We start from the raw sequence: 23,017 nt of genomic DNA on the forward strand, positions 1-23,017 counted from the left end.
CTGTTATAATGTCATTTCCACCATATCTCCAATTATGCATTTTGTTTGATAACTTGGAAATGGTACATTTTTTGTTACAAAAAATGGATTAGAACAATTTCAAAGCTATAATTGTGTAAATCCAGAATACAACAAAAGTTTATCTCAAAGATATGAGCAAACATTATTCCAGTAATGTTAATAACATGTTTGTTAAAAGTGATCTGGTCTTTCATAATGTTCTCAAAATATTAGCACAAAAACATTATTTTTATATATTGTTTATAGACATTTTTTATTTTTATTTTTTATGTTACAACTTGGTTTTAAATGTTGAGAGTACATTATAAAAAGCAACATTCTGATATTGTTGCAAAATTACGAAAAGGAAAGTTCCCTTGATGTTCGTATAACCAAGAATTAAAAAAAAACACACATTTAACTGGATATTTTAAATGTTCAGAGATCATCCAAGAAAAAACTTTCCATAACTTAATGGTTTTAGAGCTAAATGTTTTCAGCACAAATGAGAACATCCATCAAGGACAAATAACTGCATGTTCTGAACATTTTGTTCTCAAAACATTTTCCCTCAACGTCATGAGAACGTTCATCCAAACAACACAGGACAGAATGTTTCTCCAAAGACTTTATACAGAATATACAGGGACTTTGGTTTCTCTCAACATCATGAGAACGCATATCTATGGAAGCTTGTTTCTGCCATAGAATAAAATAAAAGGTAATTGCGACTTTTTATCTCACAATTTAGATTTTTAAGAATTGTATGATATAAAGTCTCAATTCTGATATAAAAGTGCAAATCTGATTATTTTTATTTTTTTGCATTTTGAATTGCATGTTTATATCTTGCAATTCTGACTTTATAACATGCAATTGCGATTAACAAAGTTAGAATTGTGTGATATAAAGTTAGAATTGCGTGATATAAAGTTAGAATTGCGTGATATAAAGTCAGAATTGCGTGATATAAAGTTAGAATTAGTGATATAAAGTTAGAATTGCGTGATATAAAGTCAGAATTGCATGATATAAAGTTAGAATTAGTGATATAAAGTTAGAATTGCGTGATATAAAGTCAGAATTGCGTGATATAAAGTTAGAATTAGTGATATAAAGTTAGAATTGCGTGATATAAAGTTAGAATTGCGTGATATAAAGTCAGAATTGTGTGATATAAAGTTAGAATTGCATGATATAAAGTTAGAATTGCGTGATATAAAGTCAGAATTGCGTGATATAAAGTTAGAATTGCGTGATATAAAGTCAGAATTGCGTGATATAAAGTTAGAATTAGTGATATAAAGTTAGAATTGCGTGATATAAAGTCAGAATTGCGTGATATAAAGTTAGAATTGCGTGATATAAAGTTAGAATTGCGTGATATAAAGTTAGAATTGCGTGATATAAAGTTAGAATTGCGTGATATAAAGTCAGAATTGCGTGATTTAAAGTTAGAATTGCGTGATATAAAGTCAGAATTGCGTGATATAAAGTTAGAATTGCGTGATATAAAGTCAGAATTGCGTGATATAAAGTTAGAATTGCGTGATATAAAGTCAGAATTGCGTGATATAAAGAAAGTTAGAATTGCGTGATATAAAGTCAGAATTGCGTGATATAAAGTCAGAATTGCGTGATATAAAGTCAGAATTGCGTGATATAAAGTTAGAATTGCGTGATATAAAGTTAGAATTGCGAGATATAAAGTTAGAATTGCGAGATATAAAGTTAGAATTGCGTGATATAAAGTCGCAATTGCGTGATATAAAGTTAGAATTGCGTGATATAAAGTCACAATTGTGTGATATAAAGTTAGAATTGCGTGATATAAAGTTAGAATTGCGTGATATAAAGTCAGAATTGCGTGATATAAAGTCAGAATTGCGAGATATAAAGTTAGAACTGCGAGATATAAAGTTAGAATTGCGTGATATAAAGTCGCAATTGCGTGATATAAAGTTAGAATTGCGTGATATAAAGTCACAATTGCGTGATATAAAGTTAGAATTGCGAGATATAAAGTTAGAATTGCGTGATATAAAGTCAGAATTGCGTGATATAAAGTTAGAATTGCGTGATATAATTGCGTGATATAAAGTTAGAATTGCGTGATATAAAGTCAGAATTGCGTGATATAAAGTTAGAATTGCGTGATATAAAGTCGCAATTGCATGATATAAAGTTAGAATTGCGTGATATAAAGTCGCAATTGCATGATATAAAGTTAGAATTGCGTGATATAAAGTCACAATTGAGTGATATAAAGTTAGAATTGCGAGATATAAAGTTAGAATTGCGAGATATAAAGTTAGAATTGCGTGATATAAAGTTAGAATTGTGAGATATAAAGTTAGAATTGCGTGATATAAAGTTAGAATTGCGTGATATAAAGTTAGAATTGCGTGATATAAAGTCACAATTGTGTGATATAAAGTTAGAATTGCGAGATATAAAGTTAGAATTGCGAGATATAAAGTCACAATTGTGTGATATAAAGTTAGAATTGCGAGATATAAAGTTAGAATTGCGAGATATAAAGTTAGAATTGCGTGATATAAAGTTAGAATTGCGTGATATAAAGTCAGAATTGCGTGATATAAAGTTAGAATTGCGTGATATAAAGTTAGAATTGCGTGATATAAAGTCGCAATTGCGTGATATAAAGTTAAAATTGCGTGATATAAAGTTAAAATTGCGTGATATAAAGTCGCAATTGCGTGATATAAAGTTAAAATTGCATGATATAAAGTTAGAATTTCGATCATCCAAGAAAAAACTTTCCATAACTTAATGGTTTTAGAGCTAAATGTTTTCAGCACAAATGAGAACATCCATCAAGGACAAATAACTGCATGTTCTGAACATTTTGTTCTCAAAACATTTTTCCTCAACGTCATGAGAACGTTCATCCCAACAACATCAGACAGAATGTTTCTCCAAAGACTTTATACAGAATATACAGGGACTTTGGTTTCTCTCAACATCATGAGAACGCATATCTATGGAAGCTTGTTTCTGCCATAGAATAAAATAAAAGGTAATTGCGACTTTTTATCTCACAATTTAGATTTTTAAGAATTGTATGATATAAAGTCTCAATTCTGATATAAAAGTTCAAATCTGATTATTTTTATTTTTTTGCATTTTGAATTGCATGTTTATATCTTGCAATTCTGACTTTATAACATGCAATTGCTATTAACAAAGTTAGAATTGCGAGATATAAAGTTAGAATTGCGTGATATAAAGTTAGAATTGCGTGATATAAAGTCAGAATTGCGTGATATAAAGTTAGAATTGCGTGATATAAAGTTAGAATTGCGTGATATAAAGTCAGAATTGCGTGATATAAAGTTAGAATTAGTGATATAAAGTTAGAATTGCGAGATATAAAGTTAGAATTGCGAGATATAAAGTCAGAATTGCGTGATATAAAGTCAGAATTGCGAGATATAAAGTTAGAATTGCGAGATATAAAGTCAGAATTGCGTGATATAAAGTCAGAATTGCGAGATATAAAGTTAGAATTGCGAGATATAAAGTCAGAATTGCGAGATATAAAGTTAGAATTGCATGATATAAAGTTAGAATTGCGTGATATAAAGTCAGAATTGCGTGATATAAAGTCAGAATTGCGAGATATAAAGTCAGAATTGCGTGATATAAAGTCAGAATTGCGAGATATAAAGTTAGAATTGCGTGATATAAAGTCAGAATTGCGAGATATAAAGTCAGAATTGCATGATATAAAGTTAGAATTGCATGATATAAAGTTAGAATTGCATGATATAAAGTTAGAATTGCGTGATATAAAGTCAGAATTGCGAGATATAAAGTTAGAATTGCGAGATATAAAGTCAGAATTGCGTGATATAAAGTCAGAATTGCATGATATAAAGTTAGAATTGCATGATATAAAGTTAGAATTGCGTGATATAAAGTCAGAATTGCGTGATATAAAGTTAGAATTAGTGATATAAAGTTAGAATTGCGAGATATAAAGTTAGAATTGCGAGATATAAAGTTAGAATTGCGTGATATAAAGTTAGAATTGCGAGATATAAAGTTAGAATTGCGTGATATAAAGTTAGAATTAGTGATATAAAGTTAGAATTGCGAGATATAAAGTTAGAATTGCGAGATATAAAGTTAGAATTGCGTGATATAAAGTTAGAATTGCGTGATATAAAGTTAGAATTGCGAGATATAAAGTTAGAATTGCGTGATATAAAGTTAGAATTGCGTGATATAAAGTTAGAATTGCGTGATATAAAGTCGCAATTGCGTGATATAAAGTTAAAATTGCGTGATATAAAGTTAGAATTTCGATCATCCAAGAAAAAACTTTCCATAACTTAATGATTTTAGAGCTAAATGTTTTCAGCACAAATGAGAACATCCATCAAGGACAGATAACTGCATGTTCTGAACATTTTGTTCTCAAAACATTTTCCCCTCAACGTCATGAGAACGTTCATCCAAACAACATCAGACAGAATGTTTCTCCAAAGACTTTATACAGTATCTCTCAACATCATGAGAACGCATATCTATGGAAGCTTGTTTCTGCCATAAAATAAAATAAAAGGTAATTGCGACTTTTTATCTCACAATTGTGAGTTTACATCTCGCAATTTCGATTTTTAAGAATTGTATGATATAAAGTCTCAATTCTGATATAAAAGTGCAAGTCTGATTATTTTTCTTTTTTGCATTTTGAATTGCATGTTTATATCTTGCAATTCTGACTTTATAACATGCAATTGCGAGTAACAAAGTCAGAATTGCGTGATATAAAGTCAGAATTGCGTGATATAAAGTCAGAATTGCGTGATATAAAGTTAGAATTGCGTTATATAAAGTCAGAATTGCGTTATATAAAGTCAGAATTGTGAGATATAAAGTTAGAATTGCGTGATATAAAGTCAGAATTGCGTTATATAAAGTCAGAATTGTGAGATATAAAGTTAGAATTGCGTGATATAAAGTCAGAATTGCGTGATATAAAGTTAGAATTGCGTTATATAAAGTCAGAATTGCGTGATATAAAGTCAGAATTGCGTGATATAAAGTTAGAATTGCATGATATAAAGTTAGAATTGCGTGATATAAAGTTAGAATTGCGTGATATAAAGTTAGAATTGCGTGATATAAAGTTAGAATTGCGTGATATAAAGTCAGAATTGCGTAATATAAAGTTAGAATTGTGTGATATAAAGTTAGAATTGCGTGATATAAAGTTAGAATTGCGTGATATAAAGTTAGAATTGCGTGATATAAAGTTAGAATTGTGTGATATAAAGTTAGAATTGCGTGATATAAAGTTAGAATTGCGTGATATAAAGTTAGAATTGCGTGATATAAAGTTAGAATTGTGTGATATAAAGTTAGAATTGCGTGATATAAAGTTGCAATTGCGTGATATAAAGTTAAAATTGCGTGATATAAAGTTAGAATTGCGTGATATAAAGTTAGAATTGTGTGATATAAAGTTAGAATTGCGTGATATAAAGTTAGAATTGCGTGATATAAAGTTAGAATTGCGTGATATAAAGTTAGAATTGCGTGATATAAAGTTAGAATTGCGTGATATAAAGTTAGAATTGCGTGATATAAAGTTAGAATTGTGTGATATAAAGTTAGAATTGCGTGATATAAAGTTAGAATTGCGTGATATAAAGTTAGAATTGCGAGATATAAAGTTAGAATTGCGTGATATAAAGTTAGAATTGCGTGATATAAAGTTAGATTTGTGTGATATTAAGCTATTCTGACTTTATAAGACGCAGTTCTGACTTTATATTACGCAGAGTGTGACTTTCTCGCAATTTTGAGAAAATAAAGTCAGAATTGTAAGATGTAAACCCGCAATTGTGAGATAAAAAGGTCACAATTATCATTTAAAATGTTTTATTCTGTGGCGGAAACAAGCTTCCATACATATCAAATACTGATGATGTTGTAATAACCTTCTACAAGTGTTATTTAAAGAACTCTTCATCTGAACACTCGCAGTGTAAGTCGTGGGAGCGTTCCCTGCCTGTGGAGTTAGCGCAGCGCTCACAGGTGTGTTGGAGTCGGTGTGTGTCAGAGAGTCTGCGGTCTCCTGATCCACTCTCGCTCCAGGCCGGCCGACAGGAGCCATTAGCTCACGGTGAAGGCTGTCTGCACACATGACTGCCTCCTAGTTTGGGCTTCAAATGTCATTTTCTACGCTACATTTCTCAGCATACGCAGACCTGGGCTTCTGTACCAATTTAGACGTCAACCCTTGACATTTTGCAGATTTTCCGCAGAGTCACTCGCCCGCCCCGGATCTTTCTCCTGCAGAACCGGGCCGATCCACATCGGGTGCCGGGAGTGAAGGTCAGGTCAGACTGGTTATCTGACTCAATGCACCAGTGAAGGATCCAACCCATGATCCACTGCTCCAAATACTGCTCATGAATCACAGCTGATGTTCAGAGAATATTGTCATACACCACACGACACATCGGCATTATGTGAAGGAAATTATCTTATTCTCTTATCCTATTTACTTATTAGCTCTTATCTTATATTATGTATATGAGGAATGCATGGATAAAAGTTCTCATGTGACCAGTACATCTATACTGCAGGTGAAAAGAGAGATGCTATTTTTATGCTTTTTAGAGTTTACAAAATAAAAACAATCATTGGTAAATCATCTATGATTTGTGATTGTTATTGCATATAGGCCTACATTTATTTGATCAGATTGTATACTGCTAACTTTGAATGACCGTCAATAGAGAAAGATGTTCTTCAACTGTAATTATTATGACATTTACATTTAACTAACTAACTAACTAAACCATGATCCCATCCCGGCATTACCTAAAACAAATATTTGGTTACACTTTATGTTAAGGTGTCATTGTTACAGTGCAATTACCTATTTAAGTATTATTTATCAACATGTACTTATAGTGTGGGATTAGGATTTGGTTGAGGGTTAGTTGCATGTAATTATGCATAATGTACAGTTATTACTACGGTAAGTACATGTATGTAACAAGGACACTGTCAAATAAAGTGTTATCAAATGTTTTCGGGACACCAGAGTCTGTAACTATGTGACCCTGGACCACAAAACCTGTAATATGGGTAATTTTTTTTTACAATTGAGATTTATACATCACCTGAAAGCTGAATAATTTATGTGTGGTTTGTTAGGATTGGACAATATTTAGTCGAGACACAACTATTGAAAATCTGGAATCTGAGGAGCAAACAAATCTAAACATTGAGAAAATCTCCTTTAAAGTTGTGCATTTATGTTCACGATTGTGCTGCATTCACTCACACAAATACATGTTTTATATATTTACGGTAGGACATTTACTAAATATCTTCATGGAACATGATCTTAATATCCTCATGATTTTTGGCATAAAAGAAAAATGGATAATTTTGACTTGTACACTGTATAGTTGGCTATTGCCACAGATATACCCGTGTGACTCCAGACTGGTCACATATATCCTCTGTATCATCAAATTCTCCCCAAGATCGGAGCTCCACATTGACTTTATCTCTAGACGAGAACTACTGACTCATTTGTGTCTGTTTTGTCAAGCAGTTTTATTGGTAAAGCACTCTTCACAATACAACACTCAAAAGAGTCAGAGGCAAGGAAAAGTGCAACTGTCCTCATAATGGAGATTCTCCCAGCAGTTTATTCCACATGACAAGCGTTCGAGATCCGTTCCCCACACACACACCCTGCAGAGCTTCTGACGCTGAAGTGTGTATTGTTCTGGAGCGTTTGGACCTCAGAGAGCCGAGCATTTGTTCAAACTGACTGGCAGCAGAATCTCTCGGTTCATCCCCACATCTACGACTCATTTCCATGCAAATGATCTTCACATTCTTCCAAACCGATCGACGGGCCACCATTACATACAAGCAGAGCGTTAATGCTGATGTTAGATGAGTGTCTCTTGCAGCGGGGTCATGTGTAAGTTGATGACACACACCATCTACAGTAAGAACAAGCATCTGGACTGAGGTCAATGATGGGGAGAAACTAGACAATATCCATTAGTTCGTGGGTGTTGTTTGATGGTTTTCAGGAGCTCAACTTTGGACTGATGAGGCAGTGAACCTGAGGTCACTGTGGGAACCCGAGGTCAGTCCTAGAGCTCCTCCTGTCCGATTTTAGGGAAAAATTGGGTCCATCGGAGACGTCCAATGGCATTCTTAGGCGCGCCGAATAAACACAACAGACACAGTGTAAGAGTAAAACTATATGCACTATATGCAAAATAAGATCCACCGGTGTTGTGCCAACTTGAAAATGTTGAATATCGTGCAAAAATGTCAGTAATTCAACTTAAAAGGTGAAACTAATATATTATATAGACTCATAACATGCAAAGTGAGATATTTCAAGCCTATATGTGTTATATTAATTAGAATATTGTGAAAAGGTTTTCATAAGCTGTAAGCCATAATCATCAAAATTATAACACATAAAGGCTTGAAATATCTCACTTTATTCCTTTGGAAGATTTTACAGAAACACAAACTTGTTTATACAAACATGAAACGGCGACTAAATTTAATTCTCCTTGCTTCTGCTGGTATTTTGCCAACAACCATGTTATTTCTATTGACATTGACAGAATTAGTTGTGAATTGTAAAAAAAAATAAACGTTTGCATGCATTTAAAATACATTTAAAAAATGTTTTATATCAGAAGATGTTTTATTAGTGACGCCGAATCCGTAAAGCTGTTGCTGCAAGCCAGTGATTATAGTTTATAAAGTTACACATTTTTACAAAAACGCATGGATTCGCTTCAAGGGCCTTTTATTAAGGCCGTGTGGATTACTTTAATGATGGATGGATGCGCTTTTTATAGGGCTTAAAAATTCAGGCCCCATTCACTCCCATTATAAAGCTGTGAAGAGCCAGTATGTTTCTTCATATAACCCTGATTGTGTTTGGCTGAAAAAAGAAAGTCATATACACCTAGGAAAGTTTGAGGGTGAGTAAATCATGGGGTCATTTTCATTTTTGGGTGAATATCCCTTTAAGTAAAACGGAGATAATCTAAAATCTTTTGGTTTCAATGCTCCAGAATCTCCAACAAAACACACTGACCCCAGAGGAAGAAAATCCTTACATGTACCGGGATGATGAACGGCTGTGAGTCCGTAACGCTTTCTCTGGAGGGGATTGAGATGCCAGAGTAATGGAAGACCATGACCAGAACTTCTCCCTCAGGCTAATGGGCCAGAAAGCCAAATTCTCATTTTTAACAGACCTTTTGTCTCCTCCCCTCGGGCTCTTTGAGGAAACGAATAATGGCTTCGCTCACCCTAACGATCCACATCAACAGGGCTTCACGTGTAATGTTGATCCACGCGAACGACTCGTGACGGATTCGCCAGCTTGAATCTGTGGCATTTGCAACGCTGCAAGGCATGCATGAACAAATGATGAACATCTTTCACGTTAAAGATGATTCAAGGCTACACTGCAGTAAAAAAATCTGTTTTTTACTTAGTACTTGTATCTTGTATCCAGTCCAAATATCTACAAATTCTTAAATCAAGATGCATTTAGATATTGCGTCTTGTTTTCTGAAAAAAAAGTGAGTTTTTGCTTAAACCAAGCTAAATTATCTGCCAATAGTGTAAGCATAATAATCTTGTTTATGTTTGAATTAAGATAATTTTTCTTACCCCATTGGTAGATAATTTAGCTTTTTTTAAGCAACAACTAACTTCATTTTGATTTATTCCCCCAGAAAACAAGACACAACATCTTGTCATTTTACTCATCTAGCAAATGCATTAAGAATTTTTAGATATTTAAACTGGAAACAAGACAAGAATACTAAGTAAGAAAAGCATGTGTTTGCAGTGACTGATGTGAAGTTTATTTTCAGTAAATCTGCAAGTGGAGCACAGACCCTCCACCGTTTGTATGGTGTGCGGTCGTCTCCGTGACCCGTATTCAACATGCACTTCAGAGCCGAACTTCAAACAGGTAAAGGGGTTAGTGTGGTGGCGCCCGGGGCAGAAAGCAGCCCAACATCCAGCAGAAATATCCTTTGATGTGCAACTTTGATCAGAACCAGATATAGCCTAGTAATGCTGCAGTCGTCCCACTCTCCATTACCCAAAACACCAGCATGCGGATTATGTAACAGATATAACCAACCGCCACTGAGATGAACGGGAACGATAACGGACAGATTCCTGCTGGTATTACTGACCTACTTGGGTTTGAGTTCAAGTGTACCCGAAGCTCATACTTCTGAGTTGAACGATATTATATTACGGAAGCAGCCTAAGCAAAACATTGTAATAAACGACCTGACAAAAATCATTCAAACTGCACTGAAAATAAACAATGAAAACCATTTATAACGCTTATTTATATATGATAGGCTATTAAACTAATGACATCATGTCATAAAGCAGCCTTGGAAAACAACTTGGGCAAGTGAGTGAGATCCTCATTTATTTTAACTGTCTATGTTTACCAATTTATCTTCCGCCCTTTAAGGGAAATATGGAAAACGTTAGTAGAAAAAAACATATTTGTAAAATTACAAATTTAAAGACCATGCAAATTTTTATTTGATAAACCTTCTATGTTAGCTTGTTTTTGCTCAGACACTGACTGATTTCAGATCAGAATGTCCACTCTGTTAGTGTCCCCCATGTTAATTCAGAAGACCTAACAGAGTGGACACTGAGAGTGTATAGTGATTGTGAAAGTAATTTGTATAGTAATGCATTTAAAGTTTGTTGCATAAAGTTAAAAATAAAGTAAAATTTTAACTGGCTGTACGTGGCAGATAGAAAATCATCCGTCCATCCATTCTTTATTCCACTTTTCCACTCTGTTATTATCTTGTCCATCAGTTTGTCCCTGTTATTATTTTGTCCACTCTGCCATTATTTTTGTCCACCCTGTTATCAGTTTGTCCTCCCTCTTATTATTATGTCCACCCTGTTATCAGTTTGTCCACCGTTATTATTTTCGTTTGTCCACCCTGTTACCATCTTGTCCACCCTGTTATTTTTTTGTCCACCCTGTTATCAGTTTGTCCTCCCTCTTATTATTTTGTCCACCCTGTAATTATGTTGTCCACCCTGTTATTATGTTGTCCACCCTGTTACTATCTTGTCCACCCTGTTATTATGTTGTCCACCCTGTTACTATCTTGTCCACCCTGTTACTATCTTGTCCACCCTGTTATTATGTTGTCCACCCTGTTATTATGTTGTCCACCCTGTTATTATGTTGTCCACCCTGTTATTACCTTGTCCACCCTGTTATTATCTTGTCCACCCTGTTATTATGTTGTCCACCCTGTTATTATGTTGTCCACCCTGTTATTACGTTGTCCACCCTGTTATTATGTTGTCCACCCTGTTACTATCTTGTCCACCCTGTTATTATGTTGTCCACCCTGTTACTATCTTGTCCACCCTGTTATTATGTTGTCCACCCTGTTATTATGTTGTCCACCCTGTTACTATCTTATCCATCCTGTTATTATGTTGTCCACCCTGTTATTACCTTGTCCATCCTGTTACTATATTGTCCACCCTGTTATTATGTTGTCCACCCTGTTATTATGTTGTCCACCCTGTTACTATCTTGTCCACCCTGTTACTATATTGTCCACCCTGTTATTATGTTGTCCACCCTGTTATTATGTTGTCCACCCTGTTACTATCTTGTCCACCCTGTTACTATATTGTCCACCCTGTTATTATGTTTTCCACCCTGTTACTATATTGTCCACCCTGTTATTTTGTTGTCCACCCTGTTATTATGTTGTCCACCCTGTTATTATGTTGTCCACCCTGTTACTATATTGTCCACCCTGTTATTATGTTGTCCACCCTGTTATTACCTTGTCCACCCTGTTACTATATTGTCCACCCTGTTATTATGTTGTCCACCCTGTTACTATATTGTCCACCCTGTTATTATGTTGTCCACCCTGTTACTATATTGTCCAACCTGTTATCAGTTTGTCCATCCTGTTATTATTATTGTTTATTTTACATTTCTTTATCAGATTTGTTTTTACATAGAGTACCAACAAGAGAATTAGTTAAAATCCTGTTAGGTTGTCTTCCCAATTTATGCCTAAAATATGTAAAGAATGAAAGTATAATGCAAAGCAATATAATAAAATATAAATTACTAGAAATAGAATAATACATAAAAAAGAGTTTACCACTTGTGCAGTAAATACAACTTTGCTTGGCCATTCATGTGTTTGTAACCTCCAGTTGAAGTCGGCCTCAGTATTAACTAAAACAGAGTAATTTCACTTGACTTATTCCAGCTTATAAGACTTCCATCTATTCCCTTTTAATGAAAGCACCCAAATATTATTGCCGCAGTGTCTGTTATTATCCTCGTCAAGCTCAGAGTCGGTTGTGATAGATATATCTAATGATCAGTGAGTTTAATCTTCCGTTATCTCAGCAACAGTTCACTTAACGTCACCGCACACATTACTGCCAGTTTCCAACACAAATCTTTCAGGATTCTTGGCTAATGAGACATCTGGAGTATTACAAACCGCAAGACATTCAGTCGACATCTTCGTCAGTCAAAGAGAGCCAAGCAAAGCACAACAGGTGATGGAAAATCCAATCAGACTCTTGACAGCGATACAGGAGACGTCGGTGAAATGAATAAGGTCCAAATCTGTGTGAGATCTCTAATTAATCGTAATGAAAGTTCAAGCCCTGCGTCTAATAAGGTTAAGCACCGTCTGTCAACACGTAGACTAAATCATGCATCATGTCTTTAAGAGCCAGTAGCCTTTTATTAATAATCATTAGCAAGAGTTTAAAGTGATTTCAGAGTAATACGTTTAATTACTGGTGTCCCTATACTTAAATATTTTTATGATTTGCTATCACAACATATTTTCTTTTGTCAAATCCATTTATTGATAATTTAAGTGGTTTCTGTTGATTAAACCAATCTGCTTTATTGTATTAACTAAATGTTCTAATTTGAATGAACTTAAAATTAAGGCAACCATGTTACTTAATTTTTTAAGTTAAAACTATTTTTATTTTTTTTACAGTGACAGGATAAGTTATTTTTCATTCTTCGCTTAGGAGAAAAAGGAAGTTTAAAATATGTGACTAGCGATATACTGTCAGATAAACGCTTCTGAGAGCGACATTTAGATGAATATGTAAATATGTGCTGTGCACTTTTCCTTTCAAAAACTAAATAAACACATAAAAATGCCAGCGGTGAGAATCATCAAAATTATAACAAATAAAGGCTTGAAATATCTCACTTTGCATGTAATGAGTCTATATAATTAATATATTAGTTTCACCTTTTAAGTTGAATTACTGAAATAAATGAACTTTTGCACCATATTCAAAAATGTTTGAGTTTCACATAATTCAAATAATCCTAAAATTTCCATAGCACACAATTATTTAGAAGAATGGTCCATTTGAATGGATTTCCTCACAGAGTTTAGCAGCAGATCTGGAATCTGTGGAGGCAGAAAGATGTAATTCAGTGAGTTTGCAGCGCTAGACTGTTCTGTTCTTTACAGTTCAGAACAAACTGTTTCTCTTCTGCCGTTATCCTAACTAATGGCTTCTTTCTGTCCACTATAACATGTACAAACAGAATTCATGATGTTGCCGTGAGTGGCATTTAAAGTAATGGATCAACAATAATCATGTTGAGCAGCAGTTTGAAGAGAATCTCTTAATTAAACTCGTCTTTATATAACACACACCTGGCTTAATATTACAGATATTTGAAGGAAACTATCAAACGGCACAGAAACACTGAACACTTGAAATGCATTGGAAATTAAAGGAAGACCGAAAAGGATTCAACAAAACCGGTTTTCGGAGGTTGTTTGTTTCTTATAAATGAGGTTTGGGATGATCAGCACGCTTGCAGGCGCCAGACTAATTTACTGCATAATCTCATGCTGAAGGAAAACAATAAAGGGCAATCTCATAACCACAACGTGTTTCGAAGAGTAACAGCAGAGCAGCGTCACTGGCTTACAAAGTAATTTTAACGAGAAACGAGGCTTTTAACCATGTTGGTTTCGTGTTTATAATGGCGGATCATGCGGCCATAGTGGACTAACGATGCTTTTGGGAAATCTCTTTAAAATAAAGGTTGCAAATGAAGAATACAGAAGCTTTATTCTGAAACAAACTGTTTATTTCCTTGTGTGAAGAACATTTTAATAATCTAAAAACCTTTTTTTTTTTACTACACTCTTAAAAATAATATTTAACACCCATGGAATTTTTTTATTGCATTAAAGGTTTATTGTTGAAAATGTTTCTTTAGGTTATTAGAATGTTCTTCATAACAATAAAAAGTAGTTATTTTAAGAGCTGTTCGCTGAAAATGGTTATTTTATGACAGCATTGCAATAGCTTTTGTGCAAGAGAAGGTTTGCATGTTAAAGTTTCTTCATGCAAAACCTCATCTTTAAGAGTCTGGTCAAGCTGGTCTGGTGGCTAGTTTTAGCGGTCCAGAGACTGGCTTAAACTAATTAAACCCTAAAGTCCCTGATATACTTCAAGGGAAACCGAAGAACGAACCGGTGTGACGTCATTTCGAACAAAAACAGGACAAAACGAAGTTCGTTTCGGACGTTCAAAAATAGCTTTCCAGAAAAGTTTGCTCTCTATCATTGCCATTGGTCAGTGATGATGATGCAATAAGTAGGCGTGGCTCTGGGACTATATTCACATAGAAAACAGCAGATTTACATTATAATAATATTTCACATTTTTTTACTGTATTTTTGATCAAATAAATGCAGTCTTGGTGAGCAGAAGAGACTCTTTCGGAAACATATTTTAAACACTAGTCTTAATATTTCTCAGTATATAAAGGTCATGGTTGAGAGCTAGATATTTAATAACCTTCTTTGCCCTTTTTTTAATTGCATTTTTAACTGTACCGTATTAAATACAAATAAATTCTCTGATATCAAAACTGTAAAACCATCTGAATTGATCAATTTTTATATCATGAAATTGCTTCTCCAATAATCAAACTCTTTATGAATCTTTATGTGGGACAACATGAAAGTTGTACTGAACGGCTCATGTATTAAATGTCACTCTTCACAGATGGTCAAAATAACTCTGCATCTCTAATTCACATCTGTGTCTCTTATTCTCTTAATTCATAATGTGCAGAAAAAATATTAATTTGAGAGGTCATTTATTACAGGAGTACAAAGACACAAACTGACGAATTTAGAATTAATTCATTTAGAGTTAAAACTTCATGAAAATGGATCGTGTGTGAATGGATTATTATCTGTCAATGCAGGTTCATGAGGTGGTTATTGCATTGCTTTATCATATCAGTGTCCCTTTGGTTATTAGTGCATTTGTTGTGTCATATTTTTTTGTCCATATACCATAATTGTATCCCTTACTTCATCAATATCATCAAGATACATGCAGGAATACACACATGTGGATCGCCAACTATACATATATGGGTCAAAATTATCTATTTTTCTTTTATGCCAAAAATCATTAGGATATTAAGATCATGTTCCATGAAGATATTTAGTAAATGTCCTACCGTAAATATATAAAACATGTATTTTTGTGAGTGAACGCAGCACAATCGTGAACATAAATGCACAACTTTAAAGGAGATTTTCTCAATGTTTAGATTTTTTTGCATCCTCAGATTCCAGATTTTCAATAGTTGTATCTCGACCAAATATTGTCCAATCCTAACAAACCACACATCAATGGAGAGATTATTTATTCAGCTTTCAGATTATGCATAAATCTCAATTTCAGAAAATGTACCCATGTGACTGTGGTCCAGGGTCACATTAGGCCTATATTAGGGATGGCCCGATACCGATACCAGTATCGGGTATCGGCCCGATACTGAGCTCATGTACTCGTACTCGTACTCGTAAAAACGCCCCGATACCAACAACCGATACCAGGCAGCGTGTGTACAGTGTTTGTGTCAAGACAAAGAAGCACTGACAACAGAAAGTATAATGGGGATAAAAAAGAAGGCTGTCTATGAAGTAAATGTATCATATTAGTGAAATATTAAACAAAATATAGTAACGCCTATATAGCTGTGGTGCGCGAGCTGATAAGAGAAAAACGCGCAGTGGATTGAGCGCGCCGCGGCACCGAAGCGCAAGCTGGTCGAGCGCATCAGACGTCAGTGGAAAGTTTGTAGTTCAGTCGGATATCAATGGCAAAGAAAGTAAAACGAGGCTTGTAGCTTATTATTAACATTAACTGACCAGAGAGAGAGAGAGAGAGAGAGAGCACTTCTGTTGAATGCTCTGGATTGCTGATCGTTCACTCGGCACGTATATTTGGATTAAAACTAAATCGTATATGTAAGTAAAACATGAACGGTTACCTTATTTATGTTTAACGACATTATTACAGGACATTTGCAGGTCAAGAAGTTACATGAACTTCAAACATCCAAAGCGCGCGCCCCGAAAACCATCGCATCAGACAGCGCGCGAACACTGAGTGGAATTATTTCACTATTGCGCTTGTACGGATGAATTCACACAAAACTATGTAAAAACGCCGGTCTTGGCGAGTATCCTAGTAAACAAAGTATATTATATGTCAAGTGAACGTAGACAGTATAATTCAAATGGGTTTCAAGTGCGTTCGGTCTTAAAGGGGCAGCAGTTGAATTAATCTGCTGCTGTGTTTTAATGTTAACCAGACAAAGGATTAACTCTTGACTAAATAGGCTACCTTTTTTTGTAACTTCACAAAAAGATCCATCTATATTTAATTTATACAGTAATGAATATGCAGTGCATTAAATATATTTGATGAACAAGTTAAGTTTACATTTAATAAACAAATATGATCTGACATTCTTTTGGTTTCTCTACCAATACATTTAAAAATGACAAATGCATGAATTAAATTAATTGAAAATAAAAATACAGGTATCGGTTACGGTATCGGTATCGGCGAGTACCAAAAATGAAAGTATCGGTATCGGACTCGGCCTGGAAAAAGTGGTATCGGGCCATCCCTAGTATATTCCATAGGCCTATAGTAACCATTATGTTGTATAACCCAATTCCCACTGCTCTCTTTTATCATTCACATGTCTTTAAATAGGCCTAAAGCAAACAGTATCATAAAAACCTGATGATTATGTTTCTCCAGCATTGATTTGAGACGATCCGAAGAACATCTGACCGTCAGTACAAAGGGTCACATGATCATCATGTAAGCACTTACATTTCATTAGGAACAAAGAAATAGTGCAGAAAATTAAAGGGTTAGTTCACCCAAAAATGAAAATAATGTCATTAATGACTCGCCCTCATGTCGTTCTAAGCCCGTAAGACCTCCGTTCATCTTCGGGACACAGTTTAAGATATTTTAGATTTAGTCCGAGAGCTTTCTGTCCCTCCATTGAAACTGTATATACAGTATACTGTCCATGTCCATAAAGGTAATATAAACATCATCACAGTAGTCCATGTGACATCAGTGGGTTAGTTAGAAGTTTTTGAAGCATCGAAAATACTTTTTGGTCCAAAAATAACACAAAATAAGACTTTATTCAGCATTGTATTCTCTCCCGGGTCTGTTGTGAATCTGCGTTCAGGACTCCGCAGTGACGCCGCTGACGTAAGACGCTGATGACGTGTTATCTGGTGCGCCCGAGCTTCGTTTACAGTCTGAGGGAGACGCACGCTATATTCAAGCTATTCTACATTGTTTGCGTGGATATCATTTTTTTAATGGTGCGTAAATGTGCATGTCGCGGATGAGACACTTTTACAGCGTGCGTTTCCCTCAGTCTATAAATGAAGCTCGGGCGCACCAGATAACACGTCATCAGCGTCTTACGCCATCAGCGTAACTGTGAAGGATTGACAACAGACCCGGGAGAAAATACAATGCGTAATAAAGTCTTATTTTGTGTTATTTTTGGACCAAAAAGTATTTTTGATGCTTCAAAAACTTCTAACTAACCCACTGATGTCACATGGACTACTTTGATGATGTCTTTATTACCTTTCTGGACATGGACAGTATACTGTATATACAGTTTCAATGGACGGACAGAAAGCTCTCGGACTAAATCTAAAATATCTTAAACTGTGTTCCGAAGATGAACGGAGGTCTTACGGGCTTAGAACGACATGAGGGTGAGTCATTAATGACATTATTTTCATTTTTGGGTGAACTAACCCTTTAAATATTTATATATTAGGGGGAGACCGGGGATGGTTGTAACAATTTTGACCTTTCTGTCTATATCTTGTGATCCAAACTAGTTACAAGTGTCTGCTATTAAATGGCATAGCTATTATCTTTGCAACACAAACAGAAAATGCATGGTTTAGTTTCAAACACGAGGAGTGAAATGTTACAATTCACCCCATAGTCTGGGTTAGTTGTAACATGCCCTGGGGTGAGATGTAACATGATGAAATAAGGATTTTGACAAAAAAATATATTTTGAAAGGTTTTTATTCAACACTGACTTTTCAATATAACTGATGTGTGTGTCACTCTTAGTCATAGTAATTGACCATTAGAAATTGAACTTGAACACAAACATTGTTTGTTTGTAAGCATGTTTGTTATTGCCAGTGTTATTGGCCATAATAAAACTCTTGAACAGTGTGTGTGTGTGTGTGTGTGTGTGTGTGTGTGTGTGTGTGTACGTTTCATTGTTGTTACAACTAACCCAGAGTCATCAATCCATGAACTAGCTCACCTTACAGCGAACAGGCAAACATTAGCACAAACAACTTGCATGGAAAATATCTACATAGACACACAATAAACATAATACAAGTTTGATGAGTTTAACTTCAAAGCAGAAATTCCCATAACAAAAACAAAAAAAGTAAAAAAAAGTAACTTTCTTACCTCAAAATAGTTTCCCCCACTCTAACATGTGCTGTGTCTGCCACAGGTCTCGACTTTATCACATGTGGAATAAGAACTGAACTGAGCATGTGCGAAGTGCATCAGGTGATTTGTAACTTCCTGATTGGACAGATTGGAATTGTTACAACTGACCCGTGTTACAACCATCCCCGGTCTCCCCAATATTACATTTATAAAAATTAATTAAAGCTATTCAGAAATATTTAAAGTCGTTATGAAATGTAAGTAGAGCTCGTCTTTTCTTCCCTATTATGACGTATAAACGGATTCTGGAACAAGAACACATGTGGGCGGGGCTTGATTGTGTCTGTGGGGAATTGATTGGATGGTTGTGGTTTACTATTGGCTGATCTCATGTGAGTGACAGGTTGCCCCGCCCACATCATCAGAGAAGAGATGCTAAATGATAAATCGTTTAGCATAAATACCGCAGTATTCCACAAAAAGAAAAGGATTGCCAATTTTTCTTCATGTTGACTTGTAAACGCGCTCATGTAAAAGTCCGTCGTTACGACAGTAGTTCAATAGCTCACATTTACATTCAGCGTCTGCTTCGACAAGATCTATTCCTGTAAAGAACAACCTGAGAGAAAAACATGTTGCACGTAAATCATGTGAAATGAAGAACGACTTCTACTGACAATATCATGTCATGCTGAATCAATAAACTCGGACTGATTAATAACGGTCCAATGGCACGGTGTGAGAAGTCTTGTCATATTGATGTGTAGATTCCTCCACGCTGTCTTTCCAGCTGTAATTGGTCCCGACTGGAGTTGTGTGACGCTCATGATGTCCACTCAGCGTTTGATTACGGTGAGATCTTACAGACGAACATCAAGTCCTCAGGACACACACACACACACACACACACACACACACACACACACACACACACACACACACACACACACGACATCCTTCACCGCCGCTTCTCCTGAGGAGCAATAAAACTGACCCAAATGAGGCTCGAGATATACAAGATTTGATCTTCTGGTGATTTAGGTTGGTGTTATGAAAACTTATAAAGGTCGCATCATATTGAGGTGATTTTTCCAAACGTTTCTGTCTTAATTGCATCTTTGTTTCGGTATTTGAGACGACTCGGGGTCAAAAGGTCGAGGTTTGTTGTTCCTGAATCAACATTAAAAGGAAGTTTCATCGACAGGCACTTTGAAGAAGAAGAAAAAGGTAAAATGAATGTCGCAATACAGGAGATTACAGTAACGCACAGAGGAAAAGGTCATACAATAAAAATTATTTGATATTCTGGAGTTTTTTTGGGGGACTCCAATAGTTTTAGACTATTTATGAATACCTCTATTAATAAAATCCCAGAATAGTGTTACCTGAACAGCTCTTCGTTTATATTATATTCTCACACATTTGATTTGATTCAACCCACCTGTGGTTCTGTGGGATGCATAGATCATAAATCTAAAGGGATTCACTCACATTCACAATAACATCATGATGAAACAAACTAAAAAGATCCTGTGTTTTGAAAACTATGATGATAATAATTTTGTATTCTCATCAAATACTGAAAAAAACATGAACAACAACAATCGTATAAGATTTTAATAATCTTAATCTTTTGAATTCATGGAATATAAATACCAAGATATATGAATATGGTAATTTTATAATAACAACTTTTTCTCATTAGAAAACATTTTAAGATTATTAAGCTTTTGACTTTGGAGAAAGCAATATAATGCATAAAAATATTATAATTATTTTTCAATTTTGAAAATGACATCTAAAATAGTTCAAATGAACTATTTCACCCAATATTTATGTGCTTTTTAATTGGAGTGACTCAACATTTTTTAAATGTTACTAGTTTCGGAACGTTCAGAGAACATACAAAAGTAACGTCAGCAAAATTCTAAAATGGAATGTTCACATAAGCAAGAAAAAAACATTTTGAACATTAAGAAATAACGTTATCACGTCCTTCCTAAATTAGAACATTAAAATGTCCCTATAGAACACAGTCAAACCAAAAATTCAAGAACAAAAGATTCAGACACTAGATATATTTTTTTATATTGTTTTTCTAGTGTGTGTAGGACACTATAGTTCATTTCTGTAAGTGAGGAGAGCAAAATAAAGTAAACTGTGAGATATTATACCCAATACACCAGTTACATTTATAAACATGTGTGAGCAGAACTGATCCGGACACTTTGAGCTGGTCATGTTCTGCTGAAGTGTGTGTGTGTAACTGCTAATGCTCTTTTCACACACACACTGAACACACTGAAGCATTGCTTGGTCACTGGTTGAGCTAAACTGGTATTATCTAATTGTGTAGTTCAATTTACCAGCTGACAGATATTCAACATAATTCATGTGTGAGACAGTCTAACAGAAGATGGACAAAACCTGTGTGTGTGTGTGTGTGTGTGTGTGTGTGTGTGTGTGTGTGAGACAGTCTAACAGAAGGATGGACAAAACCTGTGTGTGTGTGTGTGTGTGTGTGTGTGTGAGACAGTCTAACAGAAGGATGGACAAAACCTGTCAAATATCAACTGAGTTCTGTCATATTTTATCACTGTTTTCTAAACTATAGCGAATAAACTGTGAGAAATGTTGCAGGTGTCTTGGGTTTGACTGTATCATGTGTGTGTACCGTGTCTTGGTTTGACTGTATCATGTGTGTGTACCGTGTCTTGGTTTGACTGTATCATGTGTGTGTACCGTGTCTTGGTTTGACTGTATCATGTGTGTGTACCGTGTCTTGGTTTGACTGTATCATGTGTGTGTACCGTGTCTTGGTTTGACTGTATCATGTGTGTGTACCGTGTCTTGGTTTGGCTGTATTAGGTGTTGAAGCTTCTGATCTATAGGGTTCGTCTGCTTTATGGTGCTCTGGTCTCCTCCCATCGGTCCCTGTGGAATAAATGGCAGGCCAATTTCAACCTTTGTGCATCTCACACCACCTGCGGTGAAAAATGACCCGTTTGCTCGCTGATTCTTTGTCACCATCCACTTTGTCCTTGACCTGCCATTTTCCAAAAGAGAGGACGCGTGGGAAATTACTAAAGCGCAACAGGCTGTCATGATGTGACAAAAGACTATTAACCTTTGAGCAGAAATGGATGTTTCTCCGTTCAGACGCCAGCAGGAGTTCCCGGCGTGAGGGATACGACTCGCACATGTGGGAGAGCGATGGTCCCGTCACTGACCCATCAGCGTCAGACTCAATCAAACCCCTATCGCAAATTGATTTAACAACCATAATGGATATTAAAGCACCGTACAATTCATAACAACAGCACTTTTTATGAGAGAGTGTTAAAGAAAATGATGTAATTGGCCATTCTGGGGACCGTACTGTATCTGTTAGACATGTGACATAAAAATAATGATTAACGACTCACTGCATAACACGTTGACATTAGTGTTTATAAGTGAAAATATATAATATACATAAATATATAAGTGAAAATCAGTGAAAAGAGGAGCGTGTTCCGGCGCAAACGTTCCCCGGTGATATTTTCCAGTTTTAGAAAACAACTCCGCCACTGACCAGGAGAAACCGAGTCTAAAGACAGCGGCGCTGGCGCGTTAGTCATATGCTATTTTAAGGGCGCATGCTTGGCCATTATGTAGCGTGTGAACAACACACACACACTTTGATTCTGTAATCTAAACAGACGGACCAGTTTTCATTTTTGGAAATCATACATTATTACAAGGAAAAATATTAACACACGAGGGAAATCATTGTTGTGTCCGTGAAGATGTGGAAAAATAGGCATAAATCTAGATTATACATTTACCCAAATTATTATACGCCTGTTTAACCGAAGCTAATGTGTGTGTGTTTCTCCATCATCCTCATACAATGTCACTTCTCTGTGTTTTACGGCCCTGACGAGAGCGTCGGTCTCCTCGGCTGTGAACCGCTCCTGTGCGTGCGCCGGTAAACCCGCCGTTATAATAGCAATCCGCCGTTATAATAGCAATCCGCCGTTATAATAGCAATCCGCCGTTATAATAGCGATCCGCCGTTATAATAGCGATCCGCCGTTATAAT

Source organism: Phoxinus phoxinus (genome assembly GCF_949152265.1).
Source record: "Phoxinus phoxinus genome assembly, chromosome: 6".
Taxonomy (NCBI): Eukaryota; Metazoa; Chordata; class Actinopteri; order Cypriniformes; family Leuciscidae; genus Phoxinus; species Phoxinus phoxinus.